At 41.2% G+C, this 22,503-nt stretch overlaps 1 long non-coding RNA gene across 1 annotated transcript; it reads right to left on the bottom strand.

Annotated features, from left to right (window-relative positions):
- Positions 1 to 687: 687 nt before the first annotated feature.
- On the bottom strand, positions 688 to 16,006 carry LOC115752659. The gene is made up of 3 exons (XR_004016775.2): positions 15,996 to 16,006; positions 14,782 to 14,785; positions 688 to 847 (listed from the first exon to the last, which is right to left on the bottom strand). It is a non-coding gene; the product is annotated as an uncharacterized LOC115752659 (long non-coding RNA).
- Positions 16,007 to 22,503: the final 6,497 nt, after the last annotated feature.

The following is a 22,503-nucleotide window of genomic DNA, read 5'->3' as shown; positions in this document are numbered from 1 at the left end:
TTCCAAATCCTACCTCGCGTGACATTGGATTTCTTTTTCTTGATTAGCAAACTAAAGTGTTACTAAGAGTCGCTACTATCCCGTTGGGGTCGGCTAGAAACCAATCAAGACACGGGAGTATTATCTCGATTCCTACGCAATCAGAGCTTCTAGGTCCAGTGACTTGTTTACGCTAACTAGATAATTAGCACCCTTTCGGTACCTAACCAGTCAATATTCCCTAAGGTGATCACACATTCTACATACCATTTTAAAGTCTATCGGGTATCTAACCGGCGCTAAACGGTCATGCATAATATTTTTATGTCATTTCGTGTAATTGCCTAGTTATCCTTAACCTAACGTTATAGGGAAAACGATTAACAAACAATTTTTCAAAACATAGTGTTATAATAAACACTCAATCGGGTAAATAGGCCAAATGAAGATTGGAATGAACACATGTAGACCAAATCTATGATGGCGATATTTAAACAAACAACTATGACGTGAAGGTCGAAGTACATCGAGATTAGACCGGACCCGGACAGACATCGGTCTTCAATCAACGCCAATCCGAGGTTTAAAATTTCACATGAGGGGAAAAAAGGTCAAGGAGACCATTTTTCTAATTTTGTGAAATTTTCTGATTTTTTGGATTTTTTTTTATTTTTTATTTACTTTATTATAATTTTTTTATGATTTTATTTATTTATTTAATTAAAAAGGGACCGAGTCGGGGTCGGGTTTTCGGACCGGACCTGGATCGAGTTTTTGGGCCTGACCCAGTTCGAGAGAGAGAACCGGAGCCGGGCCCGGTCGGCACAAAAGAACCAGGCCCAATTCTTTTGTCTTAACCGAACTAGGCCTAAATTTCCTTCCGGCCTAGCTCCCTATCTGCCCAAAACAGCCACTCTCTTGAACAAAATAGCCCAAACCCAAAATCTTTTCTTCTCCCTCACCAACCTATTCGCTCAGCCCACACGACAACCAACAAAAGACGTGGAATGGCTTGCTGGTCTTGTTCATTATCTTCTTTGCGCGGCGCCCCACCTGCGTGACGCCGACGGCGACCTTGCCCTTTCGACGCCAATGACCTTCGTTCACCTCACCGTACTCCGTCGAAAATCGTTCACCACACCACTGCCGGACCATGCTCCGCCAGATTTCCCGAGTGCGAGCCCATTACGTTCGTCGAGTCGCCGGGACAAGCACGTTGAAATCTGCCCGCCATGACTGTTCGCCCATTTGCTACACGTGTCACTGGGACTTGTTCATAACACCATCGCCTAGCTGCGCCCATTGGACCTCCTACAAGTCAACAGCAGCAACCATGACTTGCTCGCTTGGACTCGCTCATCGAAAATGCGGCGAAACAACGAAACCGAGATCCACCTTCAATGCCACCGGTTCGGGTCTACTCATGTGCGACCACCGGTTCACATCGCCTCACTGTCGGGACCTACTCGTGCTCTAGGAATGAAGGCCCCGCCTGGACCGACCTTACTGAGCCGTCCTAGTGAACCTCCGTTCGGTCGCTACTTCAACCACTCTCGCCCTTGATCGAGCCATTTACTTCGGTTTCTCCCCCCGCGGCGGACACCCCGAAGGCTGAGCGCTAGCTACTCTGCCTAACGCCCAGCTGCCGGTGGCGAATCAACCAAATGGGTGAAGCTCGAACTTGTCCTTTATGTCCACTGCTCAACAATCAATAGGGTCTCGAATTGACTAGCCTCTCTACATGTCGATCGATGAGCCGAATCGACCCAGTCCCAACCAGTGTATTAACAACGGGCTAACATGCTTTTCAAACAAGAGATGGCTCGGGCAAAGTTTAAAACGTGCAACAAGGTTGGTCCAGGCCATTGTTAATACACTGGTTGTTAATACATCAGTGGGCGGTTGACGCGCAAATTGCGGACAACTATCTAGGTAAATATGGGGGCGAGGGAGGGAGATGGGCTTACCCGATGCGAGGGGATGCTGGTGGGCGGTTGACGGGCAGCAGTGGTGGCGCAGCTGACGTGTAACGTGAGTAAGGCTAAGAGCCGAAAAGAAGACGGCGTATGCTCCTCCCTCTGCTCTTTTCTTGCCCATGCCTTTCCTTCTCTCTTTTTTCTTTTGTCACTCCCCCCTTTCATAGTGCTCAACCGCACTCAAACTTCCCTTGCCAACGGACCTACTCTCACCCTTCCCTTCATCATTTTCTTCCCTTTTGCTTTTGCCTAGCCAAAACAACAGCCTGCCCACCTCGATCTGCTTATATTCTCATCTATGCCTCCTTCCCCAAGCTTCTTCATGTGGCTATTGATCAATCTCCTTTGATGGGGACGTGGGTGATGGAAGACCAAGGAAGAGAGCAATGACAAGTGATGGTGTACAAAGAGTTGGTAATGAGGAAACCGAGATATGGAAGCTAATCTCTCGTTCATGAAAGGGGGTAAATGTGGGCTGATAAAAAAAAAGAAAATGAGAGATGGGCTGTGGATGAGCATAAAAAGGGAAGTGGGCAAAGCTTGTGGGAAAACCAAGTCCAATTGGGTTGGCTCGCGCGGGCAAGGGCCAATTAGGCCCGACCCAAATTTTTTAATTAATTTTTTCCTTTTAAAAAAAAGAAAATAACAAATTAATTAATTAATTTTTTATATTTTAAATTAATTTTTTTATATTTTTAATAACTCCAGAAAAGATGCGTATTTAACAAATTAAACAAATGAAATATAATACGGGATCGTCAAAATTAGGTGTCAACAACTGCCTCTCTTGGTATGGGAGCTCAAAGAGGTTCCATTTCAATACGAAAAGACTTCTAATTTTGTCAAAAAGCTAACTTGACAGTGCTTGGGAAAATCGCCAAAGTAACTATCGAGACCAAAATTAAGGAGACTTACTCGGAGAACTAGCTCCAACTTGCGCATACAAGCTTAACTAAAACAAACAAAACCTCTAGGACGATTGTATAAACATACGAGCTTGGCCCTCAAAGGAAAAGACACAATTCGTAGTATTTAGACTCATGAAAAGGCAATTTGAAAAGACTTAATTCCCGGTCTTTGACCCATGAAAAGGCTATTACTTAGTTCATGGTCTTTGACCTATGAAAAGGCGATTGAAAAGTCTTAGTTTATAGTCTTTGACCCATGACAATGCGATTTTGAAAAGACTCAATTCACGCTCTTGAACCCATGAAAAGGCGATTGAAAAGACTCAATTCACGGTCTTTGACCCATGAAAAGGCAATTGAAAAGACTCGGTTCACGGTCTTTGACCCATGAAAAGGCTATTGAAAAGTCTTAGCTCACGGTCTTTGACCCATGAAAAAGCGATTTTGAAAAGACTTAATTCACGGTCTTGGACCCATGAAAAGGCGATTGAAAAGACTTAGTTCACAGTCTTTGACCCATGAAAAGGCTATTGAAAAGTCTCAGTTCACGGTCTTTGACTCATGAAAAGGCAATTTTAAAAAGACTCAATTCACGGTCTTTGACCCGTGAAAAGGCGATTGAAAAGACTCAATTCACGCTCTTTGACCCATGAAAAGGCTATTGAAAAGTCTTAGTTCACGGTTTTTGACCCACAAAAAGGCAATTTTGAAAAGATTCAATTTATGGTCTTCGACCTATGACAAGGCTATTGAAAAGTTTTAGTTCACGGTCTTGAACCCATGAAAAGGAAATTTTGAAAAAACATAGTTCACGGTCCTCGGACCCATGAAAAGGCTATTGGAAAGAGGGAATTTCGCTTAGCATTGTATTTGCTCACTAGAATGAGGAAACCCGCTTATGGAACGGGTCTCGGGAAGCTAAAGTGCACTTTACCTGTCCCACGAAGGTTAGCTAAAGGTCACGGTACTTAGACCCAAAACCACATTCCATGTTGTTAAGGACATGGGAGATGTTAGAGGAAGAGCTTTACCTAGCACCTGCCTATCGGGATATATGATGTACATGACACTCTAGGATGTTAGGGATGGTCAGAATGCCCCCCTTCCCTTTTTTTTAGTGACCTAAGATTCTATGCCTAAGTCTCTTGCTATGGAGTACTTAAAGTATGACACTTAGGTCCTAAAAAAAATCTTCTAAGGCTATAGGTTGCAAACACTTGCGGATATCAAAGATCAGAGGCATGCTAACTTATGTACACTTGTAGAAGGACTTGTTAAAGAAAGGTAATTTATTCCGAGGCTATTGGCTGCTATCTGTTTCGGACATTGAGAGCTCCGAGGCTACTAATTGACGCCCACTCACGAAAAAGACGGTCACCGTATTTCTAGGTGGCAAGTTACGAGCATTTGGGTTTTAAACTTGAACTGTGCTTTGAAATACCTTTGAGGAGTACTTCTTCCGTGGAGGGTTTGGAGAGAAAGAATAGTTCTTTTTCGAGGCTATCGGTTACTATCCATTCCGGAAAGTGACAGCTTTGAGGCTACTAACCAATGCACACTCATCGAAAAGGTGGTCACCTATCTTTAGGCGGCAAGTTACGGGCTTTTGGGCTGCGAACTTGAACTGTAGCTTCAAATACCTTTGAGGATTACCTCCTTCGTGGAGGATTTGTGGAAAGGAAATCTTCTAAAGTCGAAGGCCGGCAATCCAGTCCGGAGGATGACAACCTCGTGGCTACTAACCACCGAACACTTGCAGAGAGATGTATCAAAATCATCGTGTTTTTGGAACGATGAGTCGTGAGTTATTCGGCTTTGAGCTTGAACTGTGTTCCTAGACACCTACATATCATATTTCTTAAAAAAGGACTCGTCATAAAGAAGACAAGATTACTCTAGTGCCGCTTTGTGGGCAAAGGGAAGAGGTACAATTCCGAAAATTGCTCTTGGGTGCCATTCTAAGATATGGAAAGACCATGGATCAAAAGAGGCTCCAACCCGTATTATCTTACTAAGAAAGGTGCCATTCCGGGATCCGAGGATATCAGAAATCTTATAGAAGCTCAAACTTGAAAATTTTTCCTTAACGAAAGAGGTGCCATTCCGGGATCTTGGGATGCTAGGAATCCTGCAGAAGTTCAAACATGAAAATTTTTCTTTACCGAAAGAGGCGTTCTTTTAGGATCCGGGGATACTAGGAATCTTGCAGAAGCTCAAACCAAGAGAGGTGCCATTCCGGGATTTGGGGATACCAAGAATTTTGCAGAAGCTCAAATCTGAAAATTTTTCCTTACCGAAGGAGGTATTCTTCCGGGATCCGGGGTTACCAGGAATCCTACATAAGCTTAAATCTGAAAATTTTTCCTTACCGAAAGAAGCTTCCTTTTGGGATCCGGGGGTTACTAGAAATTCTACGAAGCTCAAACCTGAAAATTTTTTCTAACCAAAAGATGTGCCATTCTGGGATCCGGAGATACCAAGAATCCTACATAAGTTCGAACCCGAAAATTTTGCCTTACCAAAAGAGGTGTCCTTTTGGGATCCGGGGACACCAGGAATCCTATAGAAGCTCAAATCGAGAGAGGTGCCATTCTAGGATCCGGAGATGCCGAGGAGTCTTGCGAAGCTCAAACTTGAAAATTTTTCCTTACCGAAAGAGGCGTTCTTCTAGGATCAAGGTTACCGGGAATCCCGTAGAAGCTTAAATTTGAAAATTTTTCATTCCCGAAAAAGGCGTCCTTATGGGATTTGGAGTTATCGGGAATCCTGCTGAAGCTTAAACCTAAAAATTTTTTCTTCTTGAAAGAGGTACCATTCTGGGATCCGGGGATACTAGGAATCCTGCAGAAGCTCAAACCAAAAGAGGTGCCATTCTGGGATCCGGGGATACCAGGAATCCCGCAGAAGTTCAAACCTAAAAATTTTCCCTTACTGAAAGAGGCATCCTTCTAAGATCCGGGGTTACTAGAAATCCTGCTGAAGCTTTAGACCTGAAAATTATTCTTCACAAAAGAAGTAGTGCTCTGGAATCTCGGATACCAAGGATCCTACAGAAGCTTAAACATGTAAATTCTTTCTTACCAAGAGAGATAGCGTTATGAGATCCGGGGATACCGGAGATCCTACAGAAGCTTAAACATGTAAATTCTTTCTTAACAAGAGAGATAGCGTTCTGAGGTATGGGGATACCGGGGATCCTTCAAAAGTTTAAACCCGCAAACTCTTTCTTTCCAAGAGTGATGGTGTTCTTCCGGGATCCGGGGTTACCGGGAATTCTGCAGAAGTTTAAACCTAAAAATTTTTCTCCACAAGAAAAGATTATTGATCTTTGAGGTGGTATCCGTTATCAAACCGACAAAACTTTACGACTTAAATCGAAGTCGTGGGAAAGTTTAAGTGAATGTATTATGATGCTAGAGGTTATCCAAAATATCTTGCAACATGATAAAGTGATAAAAAATTCCTTGTGGGGAAAGTTTGAATCCAACGATTTGAAATTACTTAAAGAGTTCGTTTAAAACATCAATTGGAGTATTCCAATCAAAGAGGGCTTCTCACCAATTTGAGATAACGATTTTTCATTTTGAAAGCACTTGAATTTCCTATCATACCTATGCCTAGGATTCGGGATTATTCGCAATATATACATTTCGATTGATCGGGAGATCTTCTGAAGGACAGTAATGTTAGGCTTGGTCAACGGTTTCTAAGGGGGACTCACAAATGAGTCAAGGCTATTGAATGAAAATCTTCATCATTTGCTCTAGGTCTATAAGTCAAGAGTCTTGCAAAATGAGAAAGAAACAATCTTGCTCGTACTTCTTCGAGCAATGCTTAGAATAATTTAACTCTACGTTAATCTAAGTGCCTTAATCGGAAAAGGCTTTCTAGGGTTGTAATGTAGGTAAGGATTGAGGACCGAAAAAGGCTTATTTTGGCCTTGAATATATGAAAGGGTTTGACTTTGATGATCATTGCGGATCCGCCACCGACCCCGGCCCTTTGGGTTGTTCTTCGAAGAGCGTCTTCGCTCTTCTGAATACACCAACAGCCTTTGAAGTGCACATTTATCTTCAGAGAACACCTCTAATCACGTTAGAATGGTGTAAACTTTTTGTTTATGTTTTCGTCACCCGAATATAATATAACGGCTTAAGTACACCCCAAGTGCCATAAGTTGTGTACGGCGCTCACTTTAGTGCCAAAACTTTCAAATCGATCACTTTAGTGCTAAGTTTTTGTAACTTCGATCGCTTAAGTGCCAACTTCTTTTAAAAACGATCAATTTAGTGCCGTAGCTAACGTGGCTTGCCGAAAATTCGACACGTAGTATTTTTTATTAATATTTGAGATGACATGGCTCTGTGAATTTGACACTAAAGTGATCGTTTTTAAAAGAAGTTGGCACTTAAGTGATCGAAGTTACAAAAACTTAGCACTAAAGTGATCGTTTTGAAAGTTTTGGCACCGAAGTGATCGAAGTTACAAAAACTTAGCACTAAAGTGATCGATTTGAAAGTTTTAGCACTAAAGTGAGCGCCGTACACAACTTATGGCACTTGGGGTGTACTTAAGCCATAATATAAATATGCAATATTTTTCGTGATCTAACTCCCCTGGAGATTTTCTTTTACAACCAGATCTCGCTGGGGATGAAGCTATCATGCAATTTTTTGATACTTACAAGATCAAACATATGATTTGCAAGTGTACGAGTACTTGAATGGGCATTGGCCTTGCTTTTACCAGGCGCTTTGCTTTTCTTGATGCATGGATTGGCTTTTCCTCCCTTTTTCTTTTTCGCATTTTTTTTATATTGAAATCCCGCCTTTTCCTTTTCTTTTGGAAACAAAATTTTTAATGATTATGCCGGGTATGCAGATTGAATCATAGCATGCTTAAAATAAATTTGGGAATTCTCTATAAATTCTGTCTTTTCGCCGCTTTGAAGTGATGTCCTTTTTGTCTTGGAATAGGCAATGATCAACAATGGGGTTTATGAAATGAATATGCAGGCTTAATTAGGCTGTGTAAAGGATAAAAGTGTATATGATAGAGAAACGAAATGCTTTTCATCATCCTAAAGCACTTGAATTACCGTATAAGTTTAAATGTCAAGCAACATACGAAGATTGATGCTAGTCCGAGTAAGAAAATTTCTAACCATTTACCTCCCGATGCCACTGGACTCACCTCCATTTAGCCCCGATGTTGGTGACTCTTGACAGGGGTAAAGAAATGAAATCGTTGTTCAAAGGGGTTATCAATAGTCCCCTGCAGTGTTTAGGATAAAAAAATAAATGCCTTCCGTCTTCCCAATCCATGTAATCACTATGAATGACCCCTATGTCCGTAGTTCAAGGTTTTGCTGTCCCTTACACTCCACTCATCTCTCAAGTATGTGTAGGACATGTTTGGATTAGGCTTGCCTCTTGTCTCCGAGAAAACATCATTTGAATGGTTTAAATAACTCTTATTGGAAAGGTTCATTTCGTTTTTTTTTCTAAAATTTACCCTCTATGGGGATTTGTGATGCACCATGCATGTTCCAATTGTGTTCAAATAACCTCCAATTTTAAACATGAATGCAAATAATGTGATCAAAGAAAAACTCAGTTTTCCAATTTAGCACTTCTCAAGAATTACCCATACTTACAAACATCTCTGATTTTGAGGATGGATGGGTAACACTTTCGTGCATTCTTGACAATGGCTTTCAATCATCATTGTCTTGATTCTCATGTCCCGACAAAGAAAGTTAAACATTTGACGAGCGAACAGCTTGGCAAATGATTTGGAACAAATACATATCACTTGTTTCCGTGCATTTGAATGCACAAGCTCCTAGCTTGACCTAGGCAAGCTTTACTTGGGGTTTTCTCCTTTTGAACCTGCATCGGTGTTTACAGGATACCCCCATTCTTCTCCATCCAAGTTTGAAGGTATTGTGTACGAGAGGACTTTTGGCCACATCCACGGTCCATTTGCCCCAATTGGACATTATCCGTCTCGGTCAAATGCCTTAGTATTTTTCTATATTCTTTAGCGACTTCCAACCCAATTTGAAGACGTCTTTGTACCTACACATGAAGAAATGAGTATTTGCCCACATTTGACTTCATTTGAATTATTTAGCAACATGATACTCCCTTTGAGGTGTTGCATTTTCGATGATTGAAGAAATTATCCTCTTTGGTCGCTTTTTGCCCCAGTAGGGCGTATGTCAATGCTTGTCACTTTTGGACTTGATAACCTTACTACAATATGCTTTCTTGGTGGCATATGAGAATTTTACCCCTAGATTGATCTCTTGACAGGAAGAGAGGGATTTGCTTCCAATTAATCTTTTTTGCTGATTTTGGTTATCTATCTCAATCATCCGAGTCCTTGACTTTTTTTATCTATCACTCGGTGGCTTGACAAACCCTCCATTTGGAACTTGTCACATGGCATCGTAGCAATTGTCTTAATTGCATTGCCTTTGTAGTGTTTCATGTTTCTCTATCAAAGAAAAGAAAGCTTATTTCTAAATGGCATATAAAATGGACCCTCGGAATCGATCCAATTTATCCTTCACATTCGTCCTTTGGGTCTTGGCATTTTCCTTTCATTTGGATTCTTCTACCTTGATTTGTCAACATCTTTCAAGAGAGAATATGCATAAAAATGATGCATGCCCGATATGCATGATGCAAGTGATCTAAGCCGATTCGTGTTTGCAACGAAAAATGGATTCTTGGTTTTCACTCTATTAATAGAAAGTATCTCTTTACTAAATATGCCAATCTATAAAGTTTGAATTCTTTCTTCTCAAATGATCTTTTACAAAGAGACTTCTAATTGACAAAGAAGACTTTTTCAGGCTTCCTCGAGGATCTTGTTCACAAATGAGCCATAAAAATGCTCTTAAAATCATTTATCCTAAATGCATGTTTGAGATGCCACAAAGGGGGTACTCCCTGTTTTGTCATTTGAAAGCATCGTTTCTTGGGTGTCTTGCCTCTGTTCATCAGCCGAGAGGAAAAAAATAGGAAACATTTTTTCCACCTCTGATTGAAAATTATTTAGGAACGATACGTCCTTTTTTACCAAAATAGATGATCCGGTTCGTTCCCTTTCATGGTTGGGAGAGTAGTCACGCTTGGACATCTTGCCCCACACATTATCCATTTATGCTCCTTTGGTAGAACAGGAATGATTTGCCTTAATGAACTCTCCTTGTCGATCTTCAAGCATCTCTTCCAAGAGCTTGAATGATTGACCATCTTCAACTTTGGTCAAGAGGAGTAGGTTGCAAAGTTAAATTGTATAGGAGGTATTTTCATTAGAACGATCATGTTTACCCTCTTGAAGTACTACTGTTCCTCTATAGCTTCTGCACAAATCATCATGTGAGTGACATCAAAGTTTATGTATGTAATTTTGCAAAACCCTTTTGAAAGATGTTTTCAATGGAAAAAAATGAAGGAAAAGGAAATTGATCCGCTTATCATTGGACATTTTCATTCCTCTAATCTCAACATGAAAGGTAATTTCTCAAAAGTAAATCAAGAAATAAGAACTAATCCTCGTGTCATTAGATATCCTCGTTCCTATGATTTGAACATGAAAATTAATTTACCAAAAGTAAATCATGAAATAGGAACTAATTCTTGTGTCATCGGATATCTTCATTCCTCTAAAATTCGTTTGAAAATTAGGAAGCATATGGGAACCCGGCCTCAAGTTTTTGAAAATCAAAGACAAGTATCATCATCGATCCGGTTTAGAATATTCCCATGCGTCCTTAATAAATGTGCATATGCATTTATTGAAATTCAAATGATAAGGCCATTTTACAAAATAGACCACCTTGAACCAACGACGCAAGATCCAAGGTGTCAAAGAGTTTTTCTTACAAAATGAATCGAATGACTGAATGAAAACAACACAAAGCAAACAACTAGCATAGACCGATTTATTCTAGAAAGTCCATGACAGTTTCAAATGACCTAGCTTCTTCGCGCCCCAATACAATATCTTCCTCATATCAATTGGTCACCTCCTCCACAATCCCTCCAGGACTTAATGGCACCACGTCCGTAACACCTTGTAATTTGTTGATGTGAACTAAGAAATCCAATCTCTCCTTTTCTTTGTCACCCCATATGAAGCTTAGTCTTTGATATTCAAATAAAAAGTTCCTCTACACTCTTGGCCTCATCTCATCAAACTTCAAGATCCCAATGTTTATAAGGGCTTGAATCTTATGTTGGAGAGCCCGACAATTATCGACACCATGCCCCTTTTCTCTCATATGGTAGGTATATGATTTTCTCTCATTATACCCAATAAATTTTGTTAGGTTCGGCCTTGGTGGTTCCTTCGCGACTAAGCGCTCCTCCGATAACATGGGGAGCGGCTTTGATAACGGCCCGGGGAGAGGCGTAATCTATTTAGGAGGTGGCTTTTTCTTTGGTTCTTGTGCCTTCGGAGTCGACCAAGATGAGTCTCCTCTCGTTGTGTTGGAGAACTACTTAGGTTTTGGGGGGGTCGGTACAAACGCAATGTCAACTCCAGTCTCTGTTCCTTCCTCGGTGGATATTGGCGCCTTAGTGGTGCCTTTGGAGCTTTTCTTTCCCTTATGGCCCATTCTAGCCTCTCTGCTACTTTTATCAAATGAACAAAGGTCTAGAACCCTCAAGTATTTAGTCCGTCGAAATACTCATAGGGTAAAAGAACATATCAACCAACTCGTCTTTGGGAATGGACGGCTTAACTTGCATCGCCAAGGCCCGCTATCTCTAGGCATATATACGGATTGCCTCGGTCTTCCCTTGCACCATGCGGAACAAGTCCTCCATAATAGGGGCGGTAGTAGTGTTGAACTTGTCTTGGTATAGGAAATCCTCAGCCAGATTTTCCCAACCATCATAATCTTCCAAGTCTAGCTCAATGAACCATGCTAGAGTAGCACCGAGAGGCTTTCTTGAAATGTGTTCATTAGCAACGGGACATAATCAGAATAATACGCCATCTTGCACAAGTAATACTTTAGGTGAGCGCAGGGACAACTTGTCCCATTATAGTTTCTAACAAATTTCGAGCTCTTTGTAATTAGATGGCACTTCAATCTTGGCGAAAGGGGATATCTTATCAAAGCAGGCCAACTTATAGTCCCGGCTACTTAGATACTCTTCAATCTTGGCCAATCTCTTCGCTCCTTCCTCGGCCTTAACTGCAGATTTCTCTTTCTCCTCCTTATCTAGGTTGATAACCACGGGTGATGTTTTAGGCTGAGGGTTAACATTTAGTGCCCGATTAACTTTTGGGATATGTTGGGCATCTTCAATTTACCCCTTGTCGGGATTATTAGACTATGATGGATGAGTGGAGTTATTCGGATTAGGTACTGCTGCCTGTCCGGCATGAGAAGCTTCCAATAAAGCCTTCATTTCTGCCATCATGGTGACCAGAGTGGTTACTTGGATCTCTAGAACACCAACCCTTGAAGTTAACTCTTCTCGCTCCATTCCGGTTTTTAGTCGTGTTCTGAAACGATGTCGAGGTTGTTCCGTAGTTAAAGAACACATGTTTTGAGAATAATAAGAACATAAGAGTGACAACATAAAAAGCATTAGAAGGATTGAATCCTTTTAATTGCATGTTTTCCGTTGATTAATGAGGGAAAGGACTACCATATGATTCTTAGCTTCATGCGGGTAGTTCTTTCATTCATTCTTCAAGAGAAATCATGTAATTAAAATAAGCGTAACCCATGACAATAGTTTTAATGCATAGAGAAAAGGAATGCCTCTATATGCATAAACAAGAAAATCAATTGATTTTATTTCAAATAAAACTCTCAAAGAGTGTTCAAAAGCTAAAACAATATAATGCTCATATATCCTAAACTTGATGGAGTCCTCCTATCCAAGTCTAGGACGTTTGGGGCCTAAGATATCCTTAACATCCTAGGAGAAGTCAAGCTCTCCAATTTGAAGCTCCCCAATTTAAGATCGCCCATCTCCATCATAAGCCGGACATCCCATATCCTCAAGTACGTAAGTAAGGCTCCACTCCCGGTACGTAGAGGACGATATACTCCGGCATGTACGGCTCGATAAAGCTGCATTTGGCTATCTTGAAATGGTGGATATACTCGGATAACGCCCTATGAAGGTTCACTTCGCCCATCATGTCATCCGGTTACTCTATATCCTCGATTTGGGATCTCTTCGGGGAGTCCTTGATGTACTCAATCTTGGCCTCGAACAATTCCTTCTTCTTCCCCTTGAGGACTTTCCGGTCTCGACGATGTTAAAATTTCCTGTGGAACCCTAAACTACCCGATAACCCTCGGCGGATAATAGACGGTAGCCCCAGTAAAGCCAAGTAGTGGGATTGGGTCTCCATCGTTGCGGACAAGTCGAACCTTGTGCAGCCTAGGCCACCTAATGTGACATTCCGAATTCCGACCCTTTTTGAAGCTTATGAATGAATGAAATGCCCATCGATATATTTCGATTAAATCTCGTTCAGACTTGATCACTCTTCAATGATGATAGCTGAGGAGTGTCTAGCTCAAGGGCCCAACCCATGGGAGACCAAAGGATCGATGGGGTCATCAAAGCCTTGGAAGAGATAGGAAACCCGATGGGCATGTAGGCTCAAGAAAGGATCGCCACCATTGCCCAGGCCGCCGAGGCTACTATTGCTGCTGCTAATATAGCAAATGGAAATAATGGAAATGGTAATAGAGGTGGTAATGGGAATGGACATGAGAATCGCTAGATGGGTCAGCTTGTGGAGCAATTTCTAAAGTTGAAACCGACCAAGTATGATGAAAAAGGGGATCCCGAGGCTACCCCTCGTTGGATCAAAGAATTGGAAAAAGCTTTTGAGGTCTTGGGGTGCACTAAGGCTGAAAAGTGATCATGGCAGTGTACCAACTCCAAGGTACTGCAAATGACTAGAGGAAAGCCACCAAAGGAAGAGTTTTCCCAAAAGGGATAGTGCCAAACTAGATCGCCTTTACCGAAGTGTTCAATGGAAAATATTTCTCAGAGATCGCTCAAGAACAGAAATTAGTTGAGTTTCAGCAACCTCGGCAAAACCACCTAACAATCAACCAAGATGAGGCTGAGTTCTCAAGGTTGTCTAAGTAAGCACCGAGGATGGTTGAAAACCCTCTCGATAGGGCGCGAAAGTTTGGGGATAGGTTGAGGCTAGAACTTCGCAGTTAGTTGATACTCCCGAACTTGAGGGACTACAATGAGATGAACGAAAGAGACTAGATGGTTGAGCGAGACATGAAGGAAAGAGCTGTAGCTTCCGGATTGCGGTTTGCTCTAGTAAGGGATAATCGCCACTTTGGCAAGAGGCCTATGGCAAACAATCGACGCTTTGTCCCTCCAGTTAAGAAGAATATTGGGAAGCCTGCTTATCAGTCCAACTAGAATTGTCGTCTGTGTGGAAAGAGATATGGAAATGGACCTTGCCCGAGCGGGATAGACGTGTGCTTTAAGTGTGGTCAACATGGCCATCAGAAAAGGAACCGCCCGAGTCAAGCACCGGGACCTCGGTTCCGAGCTTAGAGACCTCAGGCGGGACCTTAAGCGGGAGCCGCCTCGCAGAACAATCTGAATAGGCCGCCATCTCAAGGAAAGGAATATGTTGTGGCGAATAAGGAGGCGGAGAATGCGCCCGGCATGGTCACAGGTACGGTTACTTTATGTGATTATGTTGCCTATACTTTATTTGATCATGGAGCATCGCATTCTTTTGTATTTGCACAATTTGCTGAACTAGCTATAATGGAATGAAAATTGTTAGAAGTACTACTGCATGTTACCACGCCCTTAAAGGATAAAGTATTAGTTTCATTAGGATGTTCGGGATGTAAAATGGTTATTGGTGGTAGAGAGGAACCGATAGACTTGTCTCTTCCGAGTATGTTTGACTTTGATGTTATAATTGGGATGGATTGGTTGGGTAAACAAAGGGCTGTTTTGGATTGTGGTGGCGGGGTGATAGAATTCTGTCCAATTGGTCACCCAAGATTTGAATTTGTAGGGAGTCGAGGAGCAACCTCAATCCCTTTGATCTCGTCACTTGAGGTGACTAAGTTGTTAGACGAAGGATACCAAGCGTATCCGGCTGCCGTAATTGACCCGACGATTGAGGAATCGAGGCTAGAAGACATAGTCGTGGTGCGCGATTTTCCCGATGTCTTTCCTCAAGAATTATCGGGATTGCCACTTGAAAGGGAATTGGAGTTCTTAATTGAGTTAGCTCCTGGAACGGAGTCGAACTTGAAGGCGTCCTATAGAATGTCCCTATCGGAGTTTAAGGAATTGAAGGTCCAAATACAAGACTATTGGATAAAGGGTTTATTCATCCTAGTGCGTCTCCATGGGGAGCGTCGGTGCTATTTGTAAGGAAGAAGGATGGATCATTGCGTCCGTACATTGATTACGCACAATTGAATCAAGTGACCATCAAGAACAAGTATCCGTTGCCAAGAATAGATGACTTATTTGATCACTTGCAAGGGGCGTTCGTGTTTTTTAAGGTCGACTTGAGAATGGATTATCATCGATTAAGGATCAAGAAGGAAGATATACCGAAGTCGGCTTTTCGGACAAGATATGGACATTAGAGTTTACAATCATGCCATTTGGATTGACTAATGCCCCAGCTGCTTTTATGGATCAATACATTGGGTGTTTAAGGAGTTTATAGATCAATTCGTCATTGTGTTCATCGACGATATCTTGATTTGCTCGAGGAGCTCTGAGGAACATGAGTAGCATCTAAGTGTAGTTCTATAGATATTAAGAGAACACTCGCTTTACGCTAAGTTTAGTAAGTGCGAGTTTTGGCTCAATAAAGTAGCGTTTCTTGGACATATGATCTCCGAGAATGGAATCTTAGTAGACCCCTCGAAGATCGAAGCGGTTGCAAATTGGCCAAGACCGACGTCGCCTACCGGAGTTCGAAGTTTTTTAGGATTGGCAAGATATTACGGGCGTTTTGTATAAAAGTTCTCCTCGATAGCTACCCCTCCGATAAAGTTGACGAAGAAGGATACACGGTTTGAATGGACGGGTAAGTGCGAAAGGAGTTTTCAAGAGCTTAAGCATAGGCCGACAACCGCACTAGTATTGTCGATTCCTTCCGGTCCTGAAGGATACGAGATCTATAGCGATGTATCGCTAAAGGGATTAGGATGCGTATTAATGCAGCATGGAAGAGTTATTGCTTATGCGTCATGACAGTTAAGACCGCATGAGATGAACTACCCAACGCACGACTTGGAACTTACTGCGATTATATTTACATTGAAGATTTGGAAGCACTACTTGTGTGGGGAAATGTTTCGGATCTATACCGACTATCAGAGCTTGAAGTACTTGTTTTCCCAAAAGGAATTCAATATGAGGTAACATCGATGGATAGAATTGCTTAAGGATTATGACCATGATATTCTATATTACCCCGGGAAGACAAATAAGGTAGCGGATGCACTTAGTCGAAAATCGAGCATCGCGCATTTGATGGTTAGGGAATGGACCTTACTTAAGGGAATAAGAGACTTAGAGTTCAGATTCAAAGTTTGCCATTTGTCAAGCTTATTTGCTACGTTGAGAGTTGAATTGGACATTCGGGAAAAGGTTAAGACTTTGCAATCTACGGACCCTAACATCCGGAAGATTCCGAAAATGGATCCAACCAAAAGGAAGCCTGAATTTCAAGTATCCGATGAGGGGATATTGAAGATTTGTGGACAATTGTGCATACCCAAAGATGAGGAGTTGAGGGAAAGGATCCTCGTCGAAGCTCACCGAAGTAACTATAGCATTCATCCGGGTAGCACAAAGATGTATCACAACTTGCGACAACACTACTGGTGGAACGAAATGAAGGTGGATGTTGCTAAGCATGTAGTTAAGTATTTAACATACCAACAAGTGAAGGCACAATACTGTAAGCCCAGGGGTATACTTCAGCAATTAGAGATCCCCAAATGGTAGTGGGAGCATATTACGATGGATTTCGTCATGGCTTTGCCGAGAAGTCAGAGAGGTTATGACTCGATTTGGATAATTGTGGATAGGTGGACTAAATCTGCGCCTTTCCTAGCTGTACGAAAGGACTTCACCATGGATAGATATGCTGAGTTGTATATACGACGGATAATCGGACTACATGGAGTTCCCGTGACGATTACGTCGATAAAGATCCCAAGTTCACCGCTTCATTTTGGAAAAGCCTACAAGAGGCTATAGGGATAAAGCTGTAGTACAGTACGGCTTATCATCTTCGGAAGGATGCACGATCTGAAAGGACAATTTAGACGCTTGAGGATATGCTGCGAGCTTGTATGATAGACTTTAAAGGAGGTTGGGAAGAGCGGTTGCACTTGGCAGAGTTCGCCCGCAATAACACTTATCAAGAGAGTACTAGAATGTCACCATTTGAAGCATTGTATGGCAGAACTTGCAAACCTTCGGTATGCTGGAATGAGGTTGGTGAAAGAAGTATAATGGGTCTAGAGTGGGTGGAACAGTCGGTTGAGGCAGCAAAAATCATCGGAGAAAGGTTAAAAACGGTTCGTAGTCGCCGGAAGAGTTATACGGATAAGCGGCGTAGGCCTTTAAAATTTCAAGTGAGAGATCATGTTTTCCTCAAAGTGTCGCCAATGCGAGGTTTATCCCGATTTGGAAAAAAAAGGGGGACCTGAGCCCAAGGTACGTTGGTCCTTTTGAGATTTTAGAACGAATTGGAACCTTGGCGTATCGCCTAGCTTTGCCGCCAACTTCGTCACAAGTTCATAATGTATTCCACGTATCAATGCTGAGAAAGTATGAACCGGACCCAACTCATGTGCTGGATCGCAAAGTCATATAGATGGACGACAGAGTACCGTACGTGGAAAGGCCAACTAGGATCGTGGACAAGAAGGAACAAATCCCGAGGAATAAGACGATCTCGCTGGTGAAGGTAATCCGGGAGCACCATGGAACAAAATGAGCTACTTGGAAAAGTGAAGAAATGATGAGGCGTCGGCACCCCCATTTGTTTGAGTAGTTGGGTTTGTTGTAAATTTTCGAGGATGAAATTTCTATAAGGGGTAAGAGTTGTGACATTCTGAATTCCGACCCTTTTCGAAGCTCATGAATGAATGAAATGCCTATAAATGTATTTTAGTTAAATCTCACTTAGACTTGATCACTCTTGAGTTGACTAACCAAAGGGGAATGGTTAACAAGGATTTAAGTACGTAGACCAAAGAACTCGACCATGGATTGACACTTTGACCATAAGAATTGCCGAGGAAATATTTTGGGCTATCATAGGCCGATCTAAGATTAGTTTTAGAATGATTTGCTAGCGTTATACAATTGGATCGTGGGTAATTCCGTTTGACCATAATATAATTTGTAAATTTCCCTAAACCGATTCCCGACGATCGCGTTCTTTGGAACTAGTGATTGGCCCTCGCAATTACATGATAACCAAAGTTGCCATGACTTGAATAACTCTTAAATATGACACTAATCACGGATCGATAAGCATAACTCCTAAGAGCCGCCCGTTAGTTTGAGATGCATTGAAATTACTATTCATGAATTTTGAGCATGAGTTGGACTTCGAAATTTGGACGTTGAGTATTCAAGGATTTCAATAGTGATATCTTGGACGTCGCCTCATCGAAGTTAGTTAAATTCTAGAATCATTCCTTAGTAACCGGAAAAATTCGAGATTAAGACGTAAGGTTGGAGTTTACTTTTTACCCTCGTTAATTGCTCTTCTCTCTAGATATTTATGAGGGCATATTGGTCTATGGTCTTTTCCCCATGTGGCTGAATATCTAAGGGCATTTATGTCCAAAGTGGTCTTGAATTATGGATAAGAGACAAGGATAAGATTATATGGGACCCAATGTCAACCACCCATTCATTAGTCATTTTAAGGTGTCAATCCATCAAGCTTGTCACTCATGTTGCCCATCACTCACCCACTTGTATGGCTAGTCACTCAAGTTGTCATTCCATCCTTCCACTTGCAAGACAAGCCTCTTGAACAAGATTTAGAAACCCTCAACTCTCATTTTCCTTTTTTCCCTCATCTCTCTCTCTCTCTCTCTCTCTCTCTCTCTCTCTCTCTCTCTCTCGGCGAACTCTCCCTCTCCTCCTCTTCCCCTCCCGACGACACCACCATCATCATCTTCATCTTCTTACCTTAACCGTGAGCCACCTCAAACCAATGTCACTCCCTCATCTCCTCAAGCTATGGTTGTGATCTCTTGAATTGACCGCCACTGCCCACGAAGTCACGAGAGACCGAGCAAGCTACTGTTTCCCCTGCACTAAAATCGTGACTTTAGGGGCTGTTTAGGAGATGGTTTTGCTTATCCAAAGTGGTAAGATATCTCTAAATCCTAGCTTGGTATGTTAGGAGGTTAGTGGTGAAAGTTGTGACTATTTTTAATCGAGTTTAATGAATCGTTACTTGATGTTCTTGAAGGACAAATTGGACAAAACTTGCTGTCCAGTTCTGGTCGCGGGGTTTCAATGCACTTCCGTCGGCTTTAGTAGCTTGAATCTTGGTGTAAGTTGCTTTTAAACTTAGCATAGGACTCTAGGTTACTAATGGATGGTTTAGAATTGGATTTGGAGAGTTTGAGGAGCTATTATCGTATGAAAAACATCCTAGACCCAAGAGCTCATATTTCCGTTTTTCAGCGCGCGTCAAAAGTAAAATGGCTCGTTTGAAGTCGTCCAGAGGTCGAATTGAGCTCTATTTTCTCCCACGTGACCATAAGACCATGGGGAATATGAATCTAAGGTTAGATTGCTCAAAAAATAAATATAATTATGTCAGTTTTACTGAGAGTTGGTCTGGACGTAGAAACCATTTGGGGGTCAATGTGTGCTTGATTATTTTGGAGCTTAAAATAGTCACATTTCTTTTGATGTCTTTTGGGGCTTAGGTAGTAGTTACCCCTTTTGGCTTGTATCGCCCTCGTCGGACCTTTCCGGCATGTTGCGTTACCTACTGGAGTCGTAAAATACTATGTGTTATATTATATGGTTTTTCCTTAAGTCATCTTGTTTCAATTTTTCCGGAGTTTTGTTTATGCTTCCGCTTATGCATTTCATTTTGCGATTAAAATATACGTCGTAAGCTCCTGGGAAATAATCTAAGTAAATGACTGTGGTGGGATGTTGGTGAGCCCGAAAGGTTCGCGGCGTGACAGTGAAGTTTCTGGATTTTGATGTGGTCGAATAGGGTAGCTGCTCATGAATTATTGAAGATATCGATATGGTAGGGATAACTATGTTGTTTTCTTTGCCTATTTAAGACGATTGTGGAACCTCCTACATCATAAACTGATTCTATTGGGTTTCAGAACTCTATTCTTGAGATAGATTTTGATGAAGTTCCTCAAGCCCTACGGGTGCATGATGAGGTTGTAATAGCCACACTTAGAAGATCTATCAAGCAGAGACGATCGGCCATACCACCGTGCTATATAATCTATTTGGGAGAGCATGACTTTGATATTGATTGTTTGGTTGATCTAGTGACTTATATAGATACTGGTTCTTGCATTAGTTAGATTTATGGTTGGATATGATGAAGGAAGAGATACAATCTATGAAATATGATGGTGTTTGGGAGCTTGTTGAACTGCTTAAAGGTGGTGTATAAGACTAAAATGGATTCCAAAGAATGATTGAGAAGTTTAAAAGTCAAACTAGTGGCCAAGGGTTTCACTTAGAGAAAATGAGTAGATTATGAAGAATTTTCTTTTTAGTCTTTTCTAGGGATTATTTTAGAGTGATCATGGCATTAGTAGCTTATTTTGATATGGAGTTACACCAAATGGATATTAAAATTTACTTTCTAAATGGAGATCTTGATAAGGAAGTCTATATAACGCAACCCGAAGGCTTTGCAGCTGATGATTCAAGTTAACTTGTGTGTAGACTAAAAAGTCTATTTATGATCTCGAGCAAGCTTCTAGAAAATGGTATTGAAGTTTCACAGTATTATAACTTCATTTAGTTATATCAAGAATAAATTAGATCAATATATATGATGCAAGGTCGGTAGGAGGGATACTATCTTTCTAGTGCTTCATGTAGCTAATATCTTGCCTGTGAGAAGTAATCATGTATTATTGCATGAGAAAAACAGATGTCATTACAGGATTTTAAAGAACCTTGTCCTAGGCATTGAGATCCATTAGGATTGTTCTCGTCGTTATTGGGTTTATCTTAGAGAACATATGTTGATCGTACTTAGAAAAGATTCAAGATGCGAGACTACTAGATAGAAATTGCTCCTATCATTAAGGGTGATAAACTGAATCTATTACAAGATCCCCATACGGTTATTGAGAAATCCCAAATAAGGAATGCACCTCATACTAGTTTACTTGGAAGCATCATGTATGCATAAGTTTTCACTAGATTAAACCTTGCTTTTGCAATTGGACTTCTTAGCAGATTTTAGTCAAATCCAAAATATGATCTCCGGGTTACGACTAAGAAGGTTTTAAGGTACTTAAGGAAGACAAAGGACCATATGCTGATTTATAGACATATTAAGAACTTGCAATTAGCAAGGTATTCCGATGCAGATTTTGCTTGGTATTAGGATGACAAGAATATGGTCATCTTTATGTTAGCAAGGTGTGGTACCACGGAAAAGTGAGAAACAGAAATCTAGATTAACCTCACCATACAAGTGGAGATTATAACATGACTTTCGGTTGCTACTCAAGCTATATGGCTCAGAAACCTCATTAGAGAGTTGGTTGTATTTGGTTTTATGGATAGACCATACAATTGTATTATGACAATAGCTCACGAGTGTTGTCTGTTACCAACGACAGAGGTCTCAAGAGGCCTAAGTATCCGATACTCAAGTTTTTGACCATAAAGGAAATAGTTGAGAATTGTAACATTATAATAGAGCATATTTTCACAAATGATATAGTTGTTAACCCACTAACAAAAGGTCTTCGCCCTCGTGTATTTGAACGACATGTGATAAGCATGGGCTAAGAAGCATCATGAATGCTGTTACGATATGTCATCCGGATGGGCTTAGAAGCATCATGGGATGCCGTTATTCAGTGAGAGCTGTTTTGCTTTGCTCTAATAAAGTTTACATCTATATTTGTTACATTTAGTAACAATGTTTGATATGTATCAATTCTTTTGCATGCAATAAAATATTTATAAATGAGTTCATATTAGCTACATATATCTAGTGAAAATCTCAAGGTATGTGTAAACCTTGAGTAAAAGCCCAAAGGTCTTCAGTTGTTAGCCTTAAGGATATCTTGTTACACATAAAGTAAAGTTAACTATAAGGATATGACATATGTAGGTTCATTAGAACCATAAAGATATTCTATGATATCACATCAGATTTCGTGACACATAAGGAGAGAGAATGTGACCGACAAAGGAGATGACACATAATGAATCACTATTATGTGAGGTGTTGTCATTTGCTACACTACCATATTGAATCCATATCGGTAGAGTTAAAGACATTTGTGACCATGGAAGGCTCTGTGTCTGTTGATGTAGTTACCACCATGATTCGGTGTTTGAAACTTTATAGGATCGGATTGA

This window comes from Rhodamnia argentea, chromosome 8 (genome assembly GCF_020921035.1).
Source record: "Rhodamnia argentea isolate NSW1041297 chromosome 8, ASM2092103v1, whole genome shotgun sequence".
Classification (NCBI taxonomy): domain Eukaryota; kingdom Viridiplantae; phylum Streptophyta; class Magnoliopsida; order Myrtales; family Myrtaceae; genus Rhodamnia; species Rhodamnia argentea.
The sequence above is the reverse complement of the archived record's forward strand: the minus strand, read 5'-3'. Positions and strand labels throughout refer to the sequence as shown.